General features: G+C 36.3%; 1 protein-coding gene across 1 annotated transcript in view; it reads left to right on the forward strand.

The window, feature by feature from the left end:
* The window catches only part of GFRAL (GDNF family receptor alpha like), a 52,448-nt gene that overhangs the window by 26,963 nt on the left and 3,098 nt on the right, over positions 1-22,387 (forward strand). The gene's annotated exons all lie outside the window — the stretch shown is intronic.

The following is a 22,387-nucleotide window of genomic DNA, read 5'->3' on the forward strand; positions in this document are numbered from 1 at the left end:
TACACAAGAATGTGGGTTTTCAGTGGGGGATCCATCAGGGATCATTAATTTTACAATCCCCTGTATATTTACCTTTCAATTTATTTTTTTTTTCTGTTCCTGATGTTTAACATATCTGTTGAGTAACCTGAAGTAATGAGATGGAAAACCCATTCTTTGAAGTAATTGTTTACTCTTATTTAGTGACAAGAAAGCTGAGATTTAGGAATTTAAATAATTTGCCCAGAGACTCAGGGTGAGCAAATGTTCAAGAGGGATTTTTTTTTTTAATCTTATAGAAAGACCAAAGGATATAATCAGTAATTCAAAGTCTCTATTATTCATCCTCAGTATTAGTCCATGCAATCTTCCATGTCTCAAAAGCTACCCATGCCCCTAACCCTCTAATTGCCACCACCAATCCTGCAGGTATTTTCAGGAAGAAATAACATTTATTGTTTAGTAGCAAACTAATCTTTATATTTATGGAACATTTTTGTCAAAATAGATCTCAGCTATACACAATGATAGCCACATTTAATTTTTTTCTCTTTCTCTTTACAGATAGAAATATTAGCCATTGAAGCTAGAATTTATTTTAAAACATTCCTTTGTTTTTCATTTTTTGAAAGGTAGAGATAGGAAGAGACAGAGAGACAAAGATCTACAACCCGCTAGTTCACTCTCCACAAACCCACAACAGCCAGCACTTAGCCAGGCCAAAACCAGGAAGGAACTCAATCTGGATCTTTCACATGGATATCAACGACAGAAACTTGAGCCAGTGTCTGCTGCTTCCCAGGGCACACATTAGCAGGAAGCAAGATCCTAAGCAAAGGAGCTGGGACTCAAACCAAGCACTCGGAAACAAGATGCAGGCATCCCAAGTGACATCTTAATTGCTGTGCCAAATGCCATGTCCAAAAACTAGGGATTTCTAGTAATGGGATTACAGAATTAAAGAAACCTTAATGGTCTTTAGGGAACTTGAATTAATAGGGAAAATGTTCAAATAAAAACAAACTCTTAGTCTTGGCAAGTTTTAATAACCGTTATCTCCTGCCCCAAACATACAGAAGTAGCACAGGACACTTTTAAACAAAGTATGTCTGTAATCATTACCTTGACTTCCCACATCAGCCCAGCATGCGCACACATTCTAAAAATTACCCAGCACTACAGCATGTATCCCAAACTCATTTTTTTTTTAAATTGTATTTATTTCAAAGTCAGAGTGAGAGAGATGGGACAGAGAGCTCTCATTCACAAGTTCATTCCCCCAAATATCTGCAATGATCAGGGCTGGGCCAATGCGGGAATTGGGAGCTAAGAACACTATCCAGGTCTCCTCATGTGTAAGCAACCTCACTCCTTAAGTTATCGACTACTGTCTCCCAGAGTCTGCATGGGTGGGAAGCTGGAAATCAGGAGTCAGAGCCAGAACTCAAGCCCAGGCACTCTGGAGCAGGATGCAGGTGCATTTACTGCTGAGAAAGTTGCCTGCTCACCTGAAACTTCTTAGTTTCTGCTCACTGTAATCGAAAAGGTCATAGGTGTACAGAAATAAGATCATGCTGAGTCGGCATTATGAAGCCTCTCTGGTAGTTCAGATTTCTTTAATTAGACCCTGAATTGGGTATTTGTTCTGTGGCTCTCATTTTGTTCTCTGGAAATCTCCTATTTGAACATCTCTTTTAAAGATTTATTTTATTTGAATTTAAAGAACAGAGAAAGACTAAGACAGAAAGAGAGAGATCTTTGATTCACTGGTGCATTCCCCACATGGCCACAATGGTCTGAGCTGGGCCAGGAGTTTTTTCTGAGTCTCCCACATGGGTGCAGGGGCCCAAGAACTTGGGTCATCTTTTGCTGCCTTCCTATGTGCATTAACAGGGAGCTGGCTTAGAAGTGGAGCAGCCGGGACTCCAACTGACACCCATATGGAATGCCTGTGTCATAGGTGGACTATTTACCTGCTATACCACAACACCAGCACCCTATTTGAGTATGTTTATCCATGGCCATATCTGAAGTAGATAAGGTGAGAATGCCTTCCTTAAGGAACATGGCGCCTTCAGAAGCCAAACCTGCTCAAACAGTTTGAGGAATTTAGATTTATTTTAAGCTTAACAGTCATATACTTTTTTGCAGAAAAAAAAAGGCTTCTTTGGGAATATAATCTCTAAAAATGTGTTAAATTTCTAATATATTTGCTTTTTGTGACAATATACACAGTAAAAAAAAGGTATTTTCATACCTTAATCTCAAGTATGCTTTATTTCCTTTATTTTTCACCCCATGCCACTTTCTTTAATTTAATGATTTAAGTTAATTTAAACAATAGACTTGAGTCATAAAGAATTACTATTAATCTGATTTTTGCTGCCTATTTGAGTCAGTTTGTTAAACATGGAAATACTGGGTCAGTTATAAGTGGAAATAATTCTCAGTCTTATTACTTACTATTTAGGACCTACAAGCAATGTATTACTTCAATGTTACAGCCTTTATTTTAATTGCTCCAATCTCTGGTAGAAGAACTACCACTGTCTGTCTGTGCTTACCACTTATTGTAAGACTCTGCACAATACATTCTGGAGTGAAGGATTCATATTTTCACTCTAGCTCTTTTAAACCACCACACCTTTTGCTACTGGTTTAATGGATATTAGAACTTTTTCAAGTGCATCAAGTTATTTCTCACTGCAAAACAAAAAGATATCTCCAGCCAGCCAGCCTCCAAAATGCATGTCCTCATTCTTTGACTGCTATAATAATTCTGTAGATTTTAAGTATATACCATGGCAAGCTCACCACTTTAAGGTGCTACTTTTAATAGAGGATAAGCTATGACTTGCTGCTATAACTGATGATACATAAAATATCAATGGACTGACATAAAAATAATTTATCATTCACATAAGACACAATTATTAAGGAAACAGTTGGAATGTATGAGGAAGTTGGAGAACTTGAGGTGTCACAAATGCTTCCACCATGTGGTCATACCCTCTTCTAGGTAAAGAAATACATTTTTTTTTTCATCCTGCTAATGCAGAAAAAGAAATCCTAATGTAGATTTGTATGGTCCAGTAGTTAATGTATTTCACATCACTTCTACTTCCACTTATTCGCAGTTAAGTTGGGAAAAACAGTTTAGGTCTCGACTCAGTAGAAAGGAAAGTTATCCACTCTCAGTCTCAGTGTCTCCTACAAAATATATAAATTAATTGTCTCTCTAAAGCTAGTTTAATTATCATTAGTGACACCCTGAAATACATGATGGAAAATTTGAAATCATCTTTAGAAATATTAGTATACATGCCAGTCAGCAAAGCACAAAGCAGTGGCTTGCAAGTGGTAGTTTACTTGGGATTACCTAAAATAGAGGAAAGGAGATATCAATAGCCAATACAAAGATACAATATTGTCTTCTGCAGTATGTCTATAATTCAGGTAACTCTAGTTTGCTTCTTTTGGGATTCTTTGTGAAGTACATTGCAAATCTTTTTTCATGGGAAAAGAAAGGACAGCACATTTGCTCTTTCAATCCTGTCCATCACTTACCTGGAGGCCCCATGAGTCTACAACTTGTACCAAGTGTATCCATGAAGTTGTGTGGAACCTCATGTCTATGTCATGCTGCAGTGGCAGGAAAACACTGGAGAGGAAAGAATGAGCTCTATGATGCAAACCCTAAGATAAAGCACAATGTTATGACTAACCAAGCATTGTGGGAAGTATTTGATGATAAGAAAGAAGACAATTTCATATCTTGATTTGCCATAAATTCCAGTTTGGTGTCATAATTGTTTCCTTCAACAGAATGGGTTATGGTGTTATCAGTAAGCTCCCAAACTGCCAAAATAAGGGCTCTGGAGAGATTATTTTGCATATATATATTTTAATAGAAAGGGAACAAATCTCATATATTACACATAAACAGTTTTAATAGCATAATGATACTTTAACCTTACCCTCCCTCCCTTCGTTGCTCTCACCCTCTGTCCTCCTATCTTTCTTATTTTTCTTTTAGTTCTTACAATACTTTCAATTTACTTTATAATCTCAAGCTTCATGCTCCACTAAGTAAATTAAACAAGTAGTAAGTATAAAAAGTATTGTTCCTCTAGGGAATAGACAAGGGCTATAAACAATATTCAAATCTCAAAACGTCAATTTTGCTTATACACATTACATTTTTTGTACTCTGCGTATTATCACAAACCAGAGAAAACTTGTCATTTTTGCCTTTTTTGAATGGACTTGTTTCACTAAGGATAATCATCTCTAAATTGCGTCTGTTTTGTTGAAAAGACAGGATTTCATCCTTTTTTTTTTTTTTTTTTTTTTTTTGACAGGCAGAGTGGACAGTGAGAGAGAGACAGAGAGAAAGGTCTTCCTTTTGCCGTTGGTTCACCCTCCAATGGCCGCCGCGGTAGCGCGCTGCGGCCGGCGCACCGCGCTGTTCCGATGGCAGGAGCCAGGTGCTTATCCTGGTCTCCCCTGGGGTGCAGAGCCCAAACACTTGGGCCATCCTCCACTGCACTCCCTGGCCACAGCAGAGAGCTGGCCTGGAAGAGGGGCAACCGGGACAGGATCGGTGCCCCGACCGGGACTAGAACCCGGTGTGCCGGCGCTGCAAGGCGGAGGATTAGATTTCATCCTTTTTTATGGCTGGGTAGTATCATTCACATTTTTTTTTATCCAGTCATAATTTAAAGGACATTTGGGTTGATTCCATTCTTAGGTATTGTACAATCAGCTTCAATAAACGTGGGGATGTAGATAACTCTTTCATATGCTGACTTAATTGCCTTTAGGTAAGTTCTCAGGAGAGGAACAGCTGGTCATATGATAGATCACACTGCTGATGGGAATGTAAACTGGTGCAACCACTATGGAAGACAGTATGGAGATTCCTCAGAAATCTGTATAAGTCTTTATTGCTACTATGAGTTTTGCCATTCAGCATTGGTAGAACCTTGATCATTGAGCCTTAGGGAGAGGAAATTCATTCTGTTAGGCCCATGCATAGATGCCATCCTTGCTATTGTAGCTACTCTTTTAATGCTCATTGTGTGAGCATGGAATGGCTTAAAGATAGGGCCTCACTAACCTCCACTGTATAGATCACTAGTTTACTTATAATGGAGAGCAGTTTGTATGGTGGATACTCTTTGCTGAGCATTAACCTAAGATGGTGTGAAGGAGTTGGAAATCAACCTAAGATATAAAAATCTGATTTATGGGGGCCCCTTCACATGTCTCTTACCCTCAGTTCCTTGTCTACAATATATCTGCTCTAACCATACCTATGACTAAGCAATTTATCACCAACTGTAATGTACTGTGCCCACTTTTCTGGGAACTAATGACAACAATCTGATAATATCCAGTAGAAGAAATATTTCAAATGACAAGTATTCCCCCACTGCAGAGTTGGCATGGCCTTGCTCAAGAACTTGAGTCCTGTTATCACTTTCCCATTACAGCTTGCTAAAGATTTCATTTACCATCCAGAAACTTTGGACAAGATTAAATATGAAAGTGCCTGTTACATTGAAAATATTGTATATTTTTCAAGCACACTGCCTTTAAACTACTGCTTTGCTTGAATTTAGCACTGGACTATTTGTACAAAGAATATGCTACATATTTCAAGGAGTTTCTATATTAAGCTTTACCTGAAACCATCTAGTTGTCCAAATCTATAGAGAACATTTTTTTATTATTAATGAAGAATTGCATTATGACAAACAATACCAGATATTAATGAACATTTTGTTCCTTTAAAAATTTTGACTGATTTATTGATTGATTCAAAAGGTAGTGTGACAGAGAAGGAGACACACACACACACACACACACAGGGGTGGCAGAACAGGAAGAGAGGAGAGAGAATCTTCCATCCTCTGGATCACTCCACAAATACTTGCAACAGCCAGGACTGGTCCAGGCCAAATCTAGGATCCTGGAACTCCATGCATGTCTTCCACATAGGTGATAGGGGCCCAAGAATATGGGCCATAATCTGCTATCTCCTCAGGTGCCTCAGCAGGAGGTGGACTGGAAGTAGAGAAGCCAAGACTTGAAGTGATACTCCAATATTTGATGCTGGCATCCCAAATGGTGGTTTAGCAGGCCATACTGCTGTCCCCAGCATTATATTTTTGGCTCTCAAATCTGATTAATCCACACAAATATCCAGAAAGCTTGTTTAAAATACAGATATTTAGCCATCAACCCAAGCAGTTTTAGATTAGTAAGCTCAAAAATCTATATTTCAAAAATCACCCAGGTGGTTCTGATTTTCAACCAAGTTTGAAACCACTGCTCTAAATCACATGCTGGATAAACCCCATCACCAACCATAGGTCCTGAAGCCTCTTTTCATACACATCTCCCAGGGCATGAGAAGTGCCTGTCCTCAGAAAGGCAAGATAAGTAAGACTAATGCAACGCAGGTTCCAAGGTGGCGTCTTTTGCTCTAGAGTCCTACACAATAGAAAGTCCAACTCAATGAAAAATGAATGAATAACTTAATTACTTATTTAATGTGTACCCTGTCTCTATGGCAGTACTGTCCTTGGATATCATTATTTTCCATGTTAGACCACACTAATTATATACCTTACTAAAACTTTCAGTCCTTTATGTTTCCACTAAAGCTAGCATTTTCAATTCAAATATTTGAGTGAAAGAATGGGGAATTAACAATATCAAGTTGATACTGCTCACTTTAGTATAAATATTTTAAGCCCTTTGTATTTCCCAACACTTTCCCTTATTACAAATCTACTTTCATAAAGTCTGGGTACTGTAAAACTATTTTTCAGTTGACAGTGTCAACACTGTAAATAAACAATTGATTTTAATCTAGTTTTGCTCTTAAACATGTGTATCTCCTTAATGATCTATAATATGGTTAGCTTTATCTGTTAAAACAAGGAAGACAGAAGATTGTTCCCAACATATTTGTAGATCCTGCAGGCTTTTGTGAAATTTAATATAAAACTCCTAGAAAAAAGTATTTTTTCAGAAGTTTAAGGAATTGACCCTCCTAATAGATACCTGCTTTGCCATTTAATTTCTTTTTTATTGTACTACTTTTCACTCATCTGTCTATTGATGCCTCATCTTAGATATCAAGATGCTAGTAAGACTGTTTTATCCATTTCAGTTGTCTGCATTCTGTGGATAAAAGATATATTTGGCTGCATTTCATCTTGCCTTACAGCATTTCATCTGTCTATTCCCAGTGAAGGTCTGGATCTAAAAATAACATTCCATTACTGAGTGCTTTTATTAAAAAATTGTCCTTTAAATACATACACACATAATTATGAAGGTGCATAACACATAGTTTTGTGTATTTTTTTCTAAACTAAATCAAATTTTACATTTACTTTTAGCAAAATAACTGGATTACTATAAAATGGATTAATAGAAGCTCAAATTCACTTTTGTAAATTATTGTTTTAATTTTTTTGTCATGTGATCACTATCTGAGGATGGGGGATTATACATTATAAATACAACAATGAGCTAAGTGAATTTTGAAAAACTGTTCCATTGCAAAAGTCTCTGTCCCACTTTCTTGCTTTCTATCATGTCCGTGTGTGTGCACTCCCACCCCCTGCCACACACACACCACCTTCTCTTATAGCCAATTCATATGTTAGTGTTCCAGGAGCTTTATGTTAACTTTTGGCTTTAAATAAATCACTTCATCTAGCCAAAACCACTGACTTTTTCTTGGTTTCTACACAAAACTCTAATTCAAGTCTAGTTTTCTTCAAATTCAGTCCAGGTGCTAAAAAAGCCTCTTGATTTTCCAAAGAACATTCAACAGAATCTCTCTATTCTGTATTCATATTTATAACACAGTCTCTAAACAGTCCAGTATTTCGTATTTTCTGGATTAAAGTGGCTCCGTGGTGAATTTGTAGTCCATCAGATTCATAGACACTCACTTATAAATGTATGTTTTTCCTTTTAGGAATCAGTGATTATTCCTTTAGGATCTTGTTTTTCATTATTTGCAAACTCTTTTGAATACTTTAGAGAACAGGCATGTGTGTTTTAGGTTAGCAATAAAAGGAATAATAAAAACAAATAAACCATTTCTTCAAAATGAGTTTAGTTACCACCAAATGTAAAAATTCAGATCCATGGTAAATTCTGTACTTTTGGGTTTTATGGCTTTTAATTTATAGACTTAGAATTCTGGATACTTCTTTGGTTTGTTCCTCAGGGATAAGTCAGAGTATTTAACATTTATTAGCTTTCAAATCTAAAATATAAACAGACCCCTTCTACTCCCCTTCATCCTCAGCCCAACTCTCAAATTTTGATTTAAAATCCATGAGCAGCAACATCTCTAATATAAAGAATCTTCAAAAAGTTCAAGGAAATGAGCATTACACACAAAAAAAATTCTCATGGATTTTAAAATTTTAATTCCCCTTTTCCATGAACTTTTTGAATTGCCCTTGTAGTCAAATGCTATGTTTGGAGGAGATAATAAACCTTATCAAAGAACGCAGCCTTAGAGAGATAGTATGGTACCAATATGTTGGGATTCAAACAATTTCTCCATCCTTTACAAGATAAGTAACTGTAAACAAGTTGCTCTCTGCCTCAATTTCCACTCTGTGAAATGGAATACACAAGTCATTTCTTTTTTTAAAATAAATATTATTTATTTATTGGAGAGATAAAGTTGCAAAGAGAGGGAGAGACAGAGAGAAAGGTCTTTCGTCCACTGGCTCACTCTCCAAATGGCCACAAAAGCCAGAGCTGTGCCGGGGGCAAGGTCAGGAGCCAGGAGCTTCTTGTGGGTTCCCCACGTGGGTGCTGGGGTCCAAGCACTTGGGAATCTTTTACTGCTTTTCCAGGCCTTTGCAGAGACCTGGATCAGAACAGGAGCATCAAGGACACAAAGTGACACTCATATACTCATATGAGATGTTGGTGCTGCAGGCAGAAGCTTATCCCATTATGCCACAACTCCAGCCCCTACAATAGTCACTTCTATCTGAGAATATTGGTACAGAGATTTGATCAGTTAATCCATGTGAAGAAATATTTGGAATAAAGTTACTGTAAACATTAATACTCTAGACTTTGAGGAATTTAGAAATCACACAAATGAATAGTTTTTGCATATATTGTTATGGTGTCACATGGATTCTGTAGGACATAATTACTTCTGGAAGATCTAAGGCATCATATTTTCTCAAGCCAAATCACATTTTATATAGGATATTATCACTGAATCATTTTAGGCAGATGACCAGCCATAGTGATGGTGACTAATTTTATTGCACACAAAAATCACATGATTTCCAATTAAAATAGAGATTTCAATACCATAGGCTTTGGTTAGGGCTTTAGATTGACATTTATTACAAGATCCTGGGTGAGATTGATGTCATTTGTCCAGGGATCACATTTTGAGTGGTAATGACCTATAAGATCTATCTCTGAAGGGACTTTTAAGAAAAAAATTAAAATGTATCTCACATTATATATGTTAGTGTTTGCACACACACACATACACACACACACATGAGACCCATCTGCTAAGGAGAAATAGACCTACCTAACCGAGCTGATTAATTGTGACAATCTAGTAATTTGTGTTGTCATGGACATTGGGTGTCTTTTTGTTATCAAAGAATTCAAGAAGATGTCCTAATAATATCCTAAAACTCTTGTTCAGATAGTGACTTAGTGAAGGGATTCCATGCTTGAATCACATGAAGGACTTGTTAACGCATATTATTGGATTTCTACCACAAAGACCTCTAACTCAACAGATCTGAGATGGAACTTAGGTAGGTACACTTCTAACAAGTTCCTAAGTGATGCTGCTCCTCCTTGTCCAGATGCCATAATTTAAGATTGAATGACTTACAGTGCACATTGATTCTTTTCTGAAAATCAGCTGGAGTTTGGTAATGTTCTCCTACTGGAAACATTAACATAAGTATACATTACTGTATTTCCATAGGAGGCGCTTTAATACAAGTTGCTTTGCAATGTCATCCCTCATATTGTGATTAACTGTTTTTAAATTTGCTTACCAAGTCTCTTACTGACCACTTCTCATTTATCTCCACACAATAAAAACATCCCTAGACTCAACTGGGAGATAGGCACTGGTTTTCATTAAAGAATAGTCAGGTGATGACTGTTTTTTATGAAGTATAAATAAATTATTACTAATTCCCAGATGCACTAGTACCAAGATTGTAATGTTATAAACATGAAAAACTAGACTTGAATCACCAGAGTAACTCTCATTGAATTTCACTGTCCATGTTGATAACCAGTGATCTGATGGATAAAAGTCAAAAGTTAGAAAGCATCAGAATGGTGTCATCACTTGGTTTTCAGCATACAACACATCATTTTCAGAAAGTGGTGCCAAATGTATGATTCATGCTGAGTAGGTTAGGCTTGGAGGTGAACAGCAACCAAATGACAGGAGAATAAAAAGATTATCTGCATCTAGGTACTTGTTTGCCCTTCTAATATGAAACTTGTATCTCTAGAACAGGAGGTGAACCCTGTAGGTGAGGTTCACCTGTGCATTTTGCTTCATCTTAGACATCACTTCTGGTGGAAAATGATGACTGTCAGGTGTTGGTGCTTCTCAAGCACACTATTATCTGCCTCAAAGAAATTGCAGAGTCAATGACTGATAACCAGGAACACATCTTTGGAACATTGCATTAATATTATTTTAGAAAGCTTTTATTTAATAAATATAAATTTCATAGGTACAGCTTTTGGAATATAGCAATTCTTCCCCCCCATACCCACCCTCCCACCCCCAAATTGTCCCACCTCCTACTCCTTCTCCTCTCCCATTCTTCATTAAGATTCATTTTTAATTACCTTTATATACAGAAGATCAACGCTATACGAAGTAAAGATTTCAACAGTTTGCATCCACACAGACACACAAAGTATAAATTACTGTTTGAAGACAAGTTTTACCATTAATTCTCATAGTATAACTCATTAAGGACAGAGGTCCTACATGGGGAGCAAGTGCTCAGCGACTCCTGTTGTTGGTTTTACAACTGACACTCTTATTTATGATGTCAATGATCACCTGAGGCTTTTGTCAGGAGCTGCCAAGGCTATGGAAGCCTTTTGAGTCCACAAACTCTGTCAGTATTTAGACAAGGCTGTAAGCAAAGTGGAAGTTCTCTCCTCCCTTCAGAGAAAAGCACATCCTTCTCTGATGGCCCATTCTTTCCACTGGGATCTTACAGAGATAATTTGTGTAGATAATTTTTTTCCACAGTGTCTTGGCTTTCCATGCCTGAAATGCTCTCATGGGCTTTTCAGCCAAATCCAAATACATTGCATTAATATTAATGTTATCAAATCTCAAGAAAATTTTAAAAATAATACTACCTTTCGATCAACTACAAGAATAAAATTTCATCCTCCAACTCAATATTATAAAAGGATGACATGAAGAAAACTGAAATTACGTAAGGTATAATATCCTTAAGATAGTGTTTTAGGAAACATCTACAAAATTGCCTGTTCTCTAAAAGCTACATCTTGGCTATGAATGTTAGCTGACTTGACTTTTATTTAAGATCCTGAGACTTAATTGAGTGCTTATACATCCATTTAATTTTTCAGAAGCAATATATGAAGTAGATGCTCTTTTATCCAAGAGGAAACTGGGACACTTAGAAGTTAGTAATGTGTCCAAACCACAGAGAAAGCAATAGAGCCAGAATTCAAACAAAGCATTTTGGCAACAGAAGCTGTGTTTGTTTTTTTGTTTTTTCGTTTTTTTTTTTTTTTTTTTTTTTTGGACAGGCAGAGTGGACAGTGAGAGAGAGAGAGACAGAGAGAAAGGTCTTCCTTTTTGCCATTGGTTCACCCTCCAATGGCCGCCGCGGCCAGCGCATCTCGCTGATCTGAAGCCAGGAGCCAGGTGCTTCTCCTGGTCTCCCATGCGGGTGCAGGGCCCAAGCACTTGGGCCATCCTCCACTGCCTTCCTGGGCCATAGCAGAGAGCTGGCCTGGAAGAGGGGCAACCAGGATAGAATCCGGCGCCCCAACCGGGACTAGAACCCGGTGTGCCGGCGCCGCAAGGCGGAGGATTAACCTGTTAAGCCATGGCGCTGGCCAGAAGCTGTGGTTTTAACCACTGTGATAAATTCCCCTTATCTAATGAAGTGGGATGTATAATTGTGAATTGATTATCAATGTTCCATCTCCCAGGGAACTTATACAGATAAAAAAGGGACTCTTTTGACAGTGTGTTTGATGGGAGGCAATTTGTTATAATAGAAAGAACAGAAGCCTAGGAAACAAGTTTGATTCATAAGTTTGCCAGGTGCGGTAGGGGAAGTCAGTTATGCTCCTCTAGACCTCAGGTCTCTTGTATTTCCAATGTTGGTAACAGTTTCTGTATCAGAGATCTCTCCTGTTAGATATGCCCTAATTTTCTCAGATTAGGTGACTGAGCCTGTGTTTGAAGAAAGCACATTTCAGGAGACCTCATATTGCCTCTATATAGGGCCACCTTAGAAATGACACTTTTATCACCAAGAGGGCCAGGAGTCTGCCAAGAGCTTTTCCTTGTTAAGGTTTTTAGAATTCATCTTTCATTTATTTCTTTTACCTGAAAAAAAAATAGTCAATTCCTTCAGAGATCTAAATTGAGATTGAGAGTGAAAGGTTTTCTCTAATGTCCGATTACCTTTTATTGCTTTCTTTCCCAAATTCTAAATAGCTTTATAAATAATATGTTACTAAACAATCATAACAAGGCATGTTTCTTTCCTTCTATTTCTTATATTAAATATGTAAAATTAAATATCATTTTACAAAGAAAAAAAATAATTTCCACCCAAGGCACACTCAAAATACAGTGTGAAGCTTTTGTCTTGTACAAGTCCAATACATAGTCTACTATTTGCCACTTTAACCAAGCTCTATTGTATTTGTGTGTGAGGTTAAGTGAATGTGAGTGTGTCTGCCAGCCTTTGTTTTTGTTAGTAAATGTGTTGTCAGGAATCTGTTTGAATCTGGATAGTTTAAAGTCAGATTACAGAGAGAGAGATCCAGCAGCCCCCTTTCTCTGAAGATTTAACCAAGAGAGGCATCATATCTGGTTATACCTCCCATCTTTGTTGTTTAAGATTCCAACCAGATACACAAAGAAATCATCCCACAAGCTTTTATCTTAGGACCTTTCAAAATCCAAAATCCCTCAAGAGAAGAGACTGGAGGGAACAGATACTAAAAAGGGAGCCCATTTCAATGGAGACAACTGCTGGCTTTAGTTTCAGCACTAGGTTTACTTACACACAAAAGTTCCCAATAAAATACAGCTGGTTCAAATTTTGTCTGTAGACCTGAAACCCAGCAAATTTGGCTTAGCTTCTTATTTTGCAGAAAATGCTTCACACGGCTGTAATCTTGAAATACTGAAGTGTACAAACCGTCTACAGAAACAACAGAAGAACAGCTGTCTCTTACCTTTACTTTCTCCCAACTCTACTCTTAAAGGCTTAGGTGTTGTTAAGGGAGGGGAAACTGTCTGCCACTGAGCATGAAATGTTGTATGAATCATCCATGACTACCTTTGTTGTTTTCTGTGAGCCAAAAAAAGAAAGATTAAAGAGTTGCCATTGATGAGTGAGACAACTCACATTTTGGCATCACTAGAGAAGAAAGGCACACTTAAGATCATGGAAGAAATAAAACAACAAAACAATATTGTTACAATTTGAACAATAACAGCTTTCAATATGTGAAAGCACTGTGTTATCTTTTCCATTTTCCACCCTTATGCTTTCATTGGCTGCATACAATCCCCTTGTTGCCTATAATTGGGAATGGAGTTAGTGCCAAAGCTGCATAAAATAAGCAGTCTTTCCTTTATACTTTTTGTGCATCATGATTGTATATGTGAAGTCATAAAAATCATTTATTATGAGCATGTGTATTCCTGGCTTAAAGAGCCAAGTAGTCTTGTGACAACAATATAATAGCATCAGATGTATTCCCATAAAACACCATATGCGGGCACTTAAAAGTCACTACCCTGGCACCTACATGCTAGAATATCATCTTAAAGAGGCACTCCTTTCAAAAAGGATGTTTGGTAATTAAATAAAGTCCCTTAGATGAGAGAGGCGAGCAATGAGTAGAGATTTGTTAAGGGTCTATTAATGATGGCAATAGTTTGCCTTCCATTAGTATCAAAGTTTTGCAAATCATCTGCTAGAGTTCCTTCATAGATTTACAAAAATCTTTTACAACACTGTAGACATCAGTGAATATCCTCTCAGTCTGAGCTACGAGAATGCTCCAACCTCATATTGATATCTAGTAACCTATAAAATGAGTACAAGATAATTTCTAATCTTTTCACCCATTATTCTTTGGAAAACACACACATATTTAAGGCATGTGGAATAAATCACAGTAAACACATCAAATTAGATAAAATAATGTAGAATGGATAAAAGCTGCTTCTTGGCACATATAAGTGCTTAGCAATACTTTGAGAGTGCATCTCCATGACAGAGACCAGTCCCCCTTTCCCTTTCCTTTCCACTGTTTCCACTGCTTCTTACCAAAGGTGCAGTGATTTTTTTGGGCGAGGGGAGTGCCTCTGAGGCTAGAGACTAAACTTTCCCAACCACCACTGTACTAGAGTTTGTTGTAATTGTGGGACTGATCTACTGTTGCATTCACACCTGATTCAGGCAGCCAGACACTAAATTTCCAAAACAACTCAGTTGGAAAAAGAGGTCAGAGCCCCCTAGTTCCTGATTGGATGCCTACTTTAGTTGGGTGTCAAGGCAATCTTAAAGAAAGGAAGCCACATAAATCAGTTTGCAAGGCTTTTTTTTATCAAGGGTGGCATTTTAGTGACACACTGTGCTGTTTCACTAGAGTCCACGTAGGGAGCTGCTGCTGCTGCTGTTTCAGGTGGCTAAGCCAGCCACTATCCACTACCTGCATCTCTATTCACTCACTCTTCCTAGTATAACAGTCTAAAACTTACAATGGTATTTTGTTTAAAGTACATATGGTAGTTATTACATAGAAAATGTACACTAAGCATATGTCTACAACCTTAATAGCTACTTCCAACACTTCTACACGGCTGCTTTGACCCAGTCAATTACTCTCACTGTTCTTTGGCCCAGAGTACCATTCCAGCACCCCTATCCTACAATGGAAATACTGTTGCTTTTAATTGTTTTTGTTCTTTTAATCCTGTGAGGTAGCAAGTTGAAAAGGCACTTTTGAAATAGTAATGACTCTTACTGAACCAAGTCTTCTTTTTTTTTTTTTCAATTGGTAAAATGAACACAGCTGTTACCATCCCTATATCTGATTATTCCTCATTAATTGTGCTTTTTATAAGGTTTTTATTAAACATAATTCCTCAACCACTCCTTCTCCTTGTCCACATCCCCTGGCTTATTAAAATTTTTACTGAGGTAGACTACCAAATTGTGGTTTCCAATCCGATTTCTATTTCACTTCCAATAAAATGTGTTTTCCACCCTCTATTGGTGATTCTCCAACCTGATTGTATATTTAAAGTGCCCAGTGATCTTTCTGAAATTAATAATGCTTAAGAAATGATCTCCTCTTCTTCCTTGTCCCATTAAATCAAAACCTACAGTGATACAACCCAGGAACCTTTAATTTTGTATGCTCCATAGCAAAAATGAATATGTAATACCTATCAAATATAATTTTTCTGCTTAAACAAATCATAGCTTCTATTGTGTGTGCCCTCTTGGCAAGATTATTTATATCCCTTGTCTCACTTGATCTTCACAATAATTAATAAGTATTAGAAGATTAATTAATCGAATAAGGAACTAGGGCAAAGAAAAGGAAAAACAAAAAAAATTAGTCCAGGACAAACACTGAGCACATTTTAGAGTAGGGTCTTGAATCCATGGTTTGAAGTCAAACTCTGTGTTTTTTCCATTATGAAATAATACTTCCCACTAGCACCTATCATCTATGTTAACCGGTAGCTAATTTTTATTTTTCATGTTCATGGCTTTGCAGATTATATAAAGTCACAAACTGAAAAAAATATTTACAACGGGGCTCATATTTTCCACTATAATACAAACTGGAGGTGTGTATGAATAAAAAATTGGACCCTTAATTGATTGTCATGTAATTAAAATTCTAGAGATAGCAGTACTGAATTCATACTTTCTTTTGAAAATAAAGTGAAGTTGGGATCAACATTGGTGCATGATAAACACAGAAAGACTGCTTCAAGTGCATATCCAATTTCCCAATGTTTTGAAACAGAGAAGGTAATCATTCCCAAAGTAGAGATACTTCTCAAGTCTCTCCCCACATTTCTCTAAATCCATTCTTTTCTCGTCTTTCCTTGAACACCTTTCATTTTTTTCTCCATTAATCTACCATTCTGTTAACAAATATTTAAGAAGAGAGAAAAGAAAATACTATATGATCCAGCAGTCATACTGTTAGAAGTATATCCTAAAATATGAACTAATTTGTGGAAGAGACCTCTGTATTCCCATTTTATTACAGCACCATTCACAATAGCCAAAAGTTGGAAACAACCCGATTATCCACTATCTTATTGATGAATAGAGGTTCATATACACAATGGAACACTATTAAGCTATTTAAAAGATGATGCATGGATTGGTTTGGGTTTTTGTAGGTTTCACTGGTTGCTGTAGACAGGAGATAGGCAGTAGTGGAAATAAGAACATCAATTGAGACTACTGGGAATGCCTCTCAAAGCAGTCCCAATTGAGTAGATGATGGCTTTCGCTAGGAAAATGTAGATGGCAATGAAGGAGAATGGAATTAAGATATCTGCTTAAAGCAAATAAATGAGATTCATTGGCTAATGAGGCACGTGATTGAAAGAAAGAAGAAAAATAAGGATAACTTCAAGATTATCTCAATGATATGGACCAGATGTATCACTTAGTAAGATGAGAAACAGGTAAATTAATTTAATGGGAAGAAATCTAAATTTAGTTTGAGACCTCTTAAATTTGAGAGGGCTAAGAAAAATGTAAGCAAAGGTTTTAAGCAGGCAGCTGGATATAAATCTGTAAATTTAAAACTATTGGAGGCTGGAACTGGCATTGTGGCGTAGCAAGTAAAGCCGCTGCCTGCAGTGCCGGCATCCTATGTGGGCACCGGTTTGAGTCTTGGCTGCTCCACTTCCAATCCAACTCTGTTATGGCCTGGGAAAGCAGTAGAAGATGGCCCAAGTCCTTGGGCCCCTGCACCTGCATGGGAGACCTAGAAGAAGCTCCTGACTCCTGGCTTCAGATCAGCGAAGCTCCAGCTGCTGCAGCTAACTGGGGAGTGAACTAGCAGATAGAAGACCTCTCTTTCTCTTTCTGCCTCTCCTCTTTGTGTGTAGCTCTGACTTTCAAATAAATAATTAAATATTTATTAATAAAATAAAATAAAACCATTGGAGGTGAGAATTTGGTACAGTAGTTAAGATGCTGCTTGGGGCACCTACATCCCACATGAAAGTGCATGGGTTTAAGTCCCAATACCACTCACAATCCAGGTTTCTGCTAATATATACCCTGAGAGAAAGCACAGGTTTTGGTTCAAGTACTTGAGCCCCTGCCATCTACTTGGGAGACCAAAACTGAATTCCAAATCTCTTGCTGCAGCATGGCTCAGTCTCAGCTGTTGTGGACAGTTGAGGAGTAAACAAGCAGATGGTGAAAGATCTCTCTCTCTCTTGCTCTCTCAAATAAATGAAACTTTTATTTAATGGAAATTTGAGATTACTCGATGAGATTATTAGATTTCTTCTTATTAAAGGAAAGAGGCTGGATGGAACTTTATAATAGTCCAGGATTTAGAAGCTGAGGGTAGCAAGAGGAGCCAATAAGAAACAACAAAACGGATTAGTTTGATAGTTTTTTTGAAGGCCTTGAAATAGTAATTTCAGTCAAAGAGTGAAACAAAATACTGTTTGGAAGGACTATAGAGTGGAATGGAATGGCAAAGGAAAGCAATTACATAGACAAGTCTTTTGAGACATTTGGCCAAAGAAAGATATTCCCAAAATATAGTTGCTGTATGCATGCTTCAATGGAGCAGTGTGGCATTCTCTCAAGATGGCTAGACAACATGTTATTGATAAAGGAGGGTGCTAGAATTATAAGGATGGTTTCTGAGACATTGTCTTTGAAGTGGTCTTTACAGTGGCAACAACAACGTTGTGTACTCTCAGCCTACACTTAACAATACTTAAAAATTAATTGTTGATCGCCAAATTATCTCCAGTGTCTGTCAACAGTAAATGATCATGTAATACTAGTAGAAAAAAGATATGAAAGAGGGAAAGAGAAAGGAAGGATGGAGAAAAGGAAGGCAAAAAAGAACCATGAAAGGAATCCCTTGTTTTATCCTGTTTTCCCTTCTATTCTCATTGTAATTGTGCATTCATACTCATGGAGCTACTTAAGAGTTTTGTTAGCCTAATATTAGTTTGAAGCCTCAAAATAATCTTGGAAACATAAATATCACTAGTCTCATTTTTGCAAGTCTGAAAACTGAGATCCAGAGAAATTCTCAGAATTCTTTACTCTTCCTAGATATATCTGAGTTAATGGAACAAAATGCTTACTCATTGCCCATCAGCACATGAATCTGATGGCTAGATTTAATCTGCAGGCAAAATAATTCCCTAGCAAACTTTTATTAATTGGGTAACCATATGCATTCTACCTCCAACACTGGATTTCCAATTTAAGAAATGGTGAAAAATAAATTATTTGTGTGAAAGCATTTCTCTATTGTCAAAGATTGGAAAGAACTAAACACTTTATAATCATACACTACACAGTGATAAATGTATTATTTCAAATGTGAAAGATTCTAAGAAATATAGTTGAGCATTAGAAACTTGCTTGGACATGGCATTGTGATATCCTTATTTTATATTCTATGCTAGACATGGTGTCTGGTTTCAAGAACCTTTCAGTGTAAAGAGAACTAACAGCATATTTAATACTTTTATATCAGTACTTCTCTGAGACTTGCAAATTTACTCACAGGGAAAGACACCACAATTACATATACTTTTTTCCATTTCAAAATTCAATAACTTAAAAAAGTTTTCAGATCATTTCATCATTCCAAGTGATTATGAAGACCCTCCAAAAATGCACTCTTTTCCTTACTTTTCTTTGTAACTCTTTTTTTTTTAATATACATAGCAGGATTTTTTTTAACATTTATTCATTTATTTGAAAGGCAAACTTACAAAGAGGGAAAGAGAGGGGAGAGAGAGAGAGAGAGAGAGAGAGAGAGAGAGAGAGAGACTTCCATCCACTGGTCCACTCCCCAATTACCCTCAATGGCCAGAGCTGAGCCAATCTGAAGCCAGGGTCCAGGAGCTTGTTCCAGGTCTCCCATCTTCTAATGCTTCAAGTTAAATTACAATTCAATTTGGGGAACATATTTTTCCCCATTAAAATTATTCTGAATAAAGGTAGTTTTTTTACAAGCTGACTTTTCTAAGTTATGTTTCAAATTTAAATGAAAGAGTGTTTGCAAATTTGCAGTATGTTATTTGTTCAATTTCTACTTCAAATTATTTTACTTAAAATATTCTGACATTTATTTTAAAATCATTGTTTTATAACCAAACTTTCACACATTTCACCAGGCATTTACCATTTCCTATAAATTATACAAAGCAGCTTCAGTCCCCATAAGCTCTTAGCTGCTGCTCAAAGGTTTTAGAAGAAAAAATAGAAATGATCATATCTCTGCAACTCATTTAGAGAGAACACTATTTAAATTTACTCCTAATTCAAGTTTGAAATTAATCTTGATTTCCTGTCAAATGTACAGAGATTTTACAACATAGTTCAGAAAAGTGTTAATTTCTCTAGGGTATAAGTTAAGAGAAACAAATGACTGACAGTGTTTATCTATAAATATAGCAGATGGTGTGGAACTGAGGTTAGTTATCAACTCTGCAGACTTTAATTTCACAGTTATAAAACATTAAAACTCACTGTTTATAAAAAGTGGGGGAGAATCTCCAATGGGTTTCAGTAGCCAAGAAGTCCTCAGTAACATTAATCTCTCTAACTGATATTTGGTATCCTCCTAGGGTGCAATATTTAAGATTGTGGAGTGATTGCTAGACACATTTAAATTTTCACTGGGATCATTAGTTAGCATTTCTGTCATTGATCTATTATTCTTTGTTAATGAGTTCCATGTGAGCAAAATTTAGTGAATGAGACAATTCTTTCTAAGTGTTGCAAGGTAAATATTTGAGAATAGCTTTAAGCACTTACATATCTAATAGATAGCTTAATTTGTCAAAGTAATCCTTTATATCTCATACAAAAATGAATCATGATACCTAAGTATACCACATACACATATACTTAGGGATAGAATTTCATTCAAGAAAATCATAACATCATTCAAATAATTAATCAGCCAATGTATATTATATATACTTATATTTACGGCATGAATCTAACACTTCAGAGATGCCTTTTAAAGATGCTAAAACTACTTACCTTTCATATTTTGATTTGATTTAAATATACAGTTTTATTAAGCATTTATTTCACTTTTTAGGAAGTTAAATGTTCAATTTGATTAAAGTTAATTATTTCAAAAAGGAGGACCATTACTATAAAAATACATTATTTGAAGTTGCTCAATGTTTCCATTTCAACTTTATGGTAAATAACAAAACTTGTTTTATAACCACAAAAATGAAAACAAAAATCACGATCTCCAACTGTAGTACTTTTACATACCAAAGAGGTTGACTTTCCGGTTCCCAAGAAGAGGAGGTTGTATAACTACTCTTACAGTATATAATTTAATGTAAGCTGGGAACTAATAAAAATCTTGAACAAAGAATGTTATGTGTGCTAGAGTTCAGATTTGCTGAGAATGGTTTTCTAATGAGTAATCCTTTGTTATTTTTCTACTTCTCATATTGCTTTCCCCTGACTCACATTGAAAGTTATATTACTCATCTGAAACTCCTATCTATCTCTCCACTGATTATTCCCAACCTAGAGTTTAAATCTTTGCTTCCAAGGTGCTGACTTCAATACAGAAGTCCTGGATGGAGACAGGATTGAATGGAGCGTTGGTTATATATATTCTTATCTCTTTCCTGTTCAGAGACTATTGTCACTACCTGTCATCAGGTGTAATAGCCTGCTTTCATACATTTATTTCTACACAATTTGCACATTTATTTTGACAGATTTTCAAGTTTGAAAATGCATGATACAGAGGACAACAATACCTCTCTCAAGTGGATTCTTTTATTTTCTTTTTTTTAATACCTTGAAACCGACTGAATCATCATCATCATCATCATCATCATCATCATCATCATCAAAACAGTTATTGGGGTATTGATATGCTTGACATTGATCTTTGTATTGAATTGCATCAAAAATAAGAATGATTTCACCCCATAGTTAACAATAAAAATCACCAAAAGTAGACAAATCAATTTATTTTATGGGTTGCATCTTTTTGTCTTTAAAGTGGAAAAGCCAGAGCAAAGCTCATATCCCCACAGGGAACAATTTATTTTTAAGATCTGGTCATGTTTTCTAGAGTTGAAAGGCTACTAGAAGCTAGTGGTATTGTATTTCTCATGAGGTTAACTACAAAGACTAGAGCCTTGAATGGCCAAGAGCAGCCCTTTTGGAAAATAAAAATAGGTCATTGCAAAATGTGGAGGTCCAGCTGGAGATGGAAACAGAGGGAGGCAGGATAGGGGAAATAACCAAAGCTAGGTATTCTGTGTCTGAGTGCAGAGGTACATGGACTCTTCTTACTGGGAACTCATACTACTGTTGCTCATGGGGAAATGAAATACTTTTTTTTTTACTTTTTTTAAACTTTCATTTAGTGAATATAAATTTCCAAAGTACAGCTTATGGATTACAATGGCTTTTTCTCCCCCATAACTTCTCTCCCACCCACAACCCTCCCATCTCCCCCTCCCTCTCCCCTTCCATTCACATCAAGATTCGAAATGAAATATTCTTAAAAGCACCTTAAAATCATTCTTATAAAGAAGAAAACTTTTTCAGTATCCCAGTGGTTAATCTAAAGTTACCATGTTTTACTTACCTCATATATATATATATATATATATGTGTATATATATGTATATATATGTATATGTATATATATGTATACATATATAAAATACAATGAGTTATCTTAAAAACTGTAATCTTTTTTATTAATTATGCTTTACAAAAATAGTTTATATGAGGAAATTATTTGATTAAAGATGAGAGAAACAAGCTGTTAAAATTTGAGAAAAGTATTCCTATTTTCACTC

Source organism: Lepus europaeus, chromosome 3 (assembly GCF_033115175.1).
Source record: "Lepus europaeus isolate LE1 chromosome 3, mLepTim1.pri, whole genome shotgun sequence".
In the NCBI taxonomy this organism is placed as follows: Eukaryota; Metazoa; Chordata; class Mammalia; order Lagomorpha; family Leporidae; genus Lepus; species Lepus europaeus.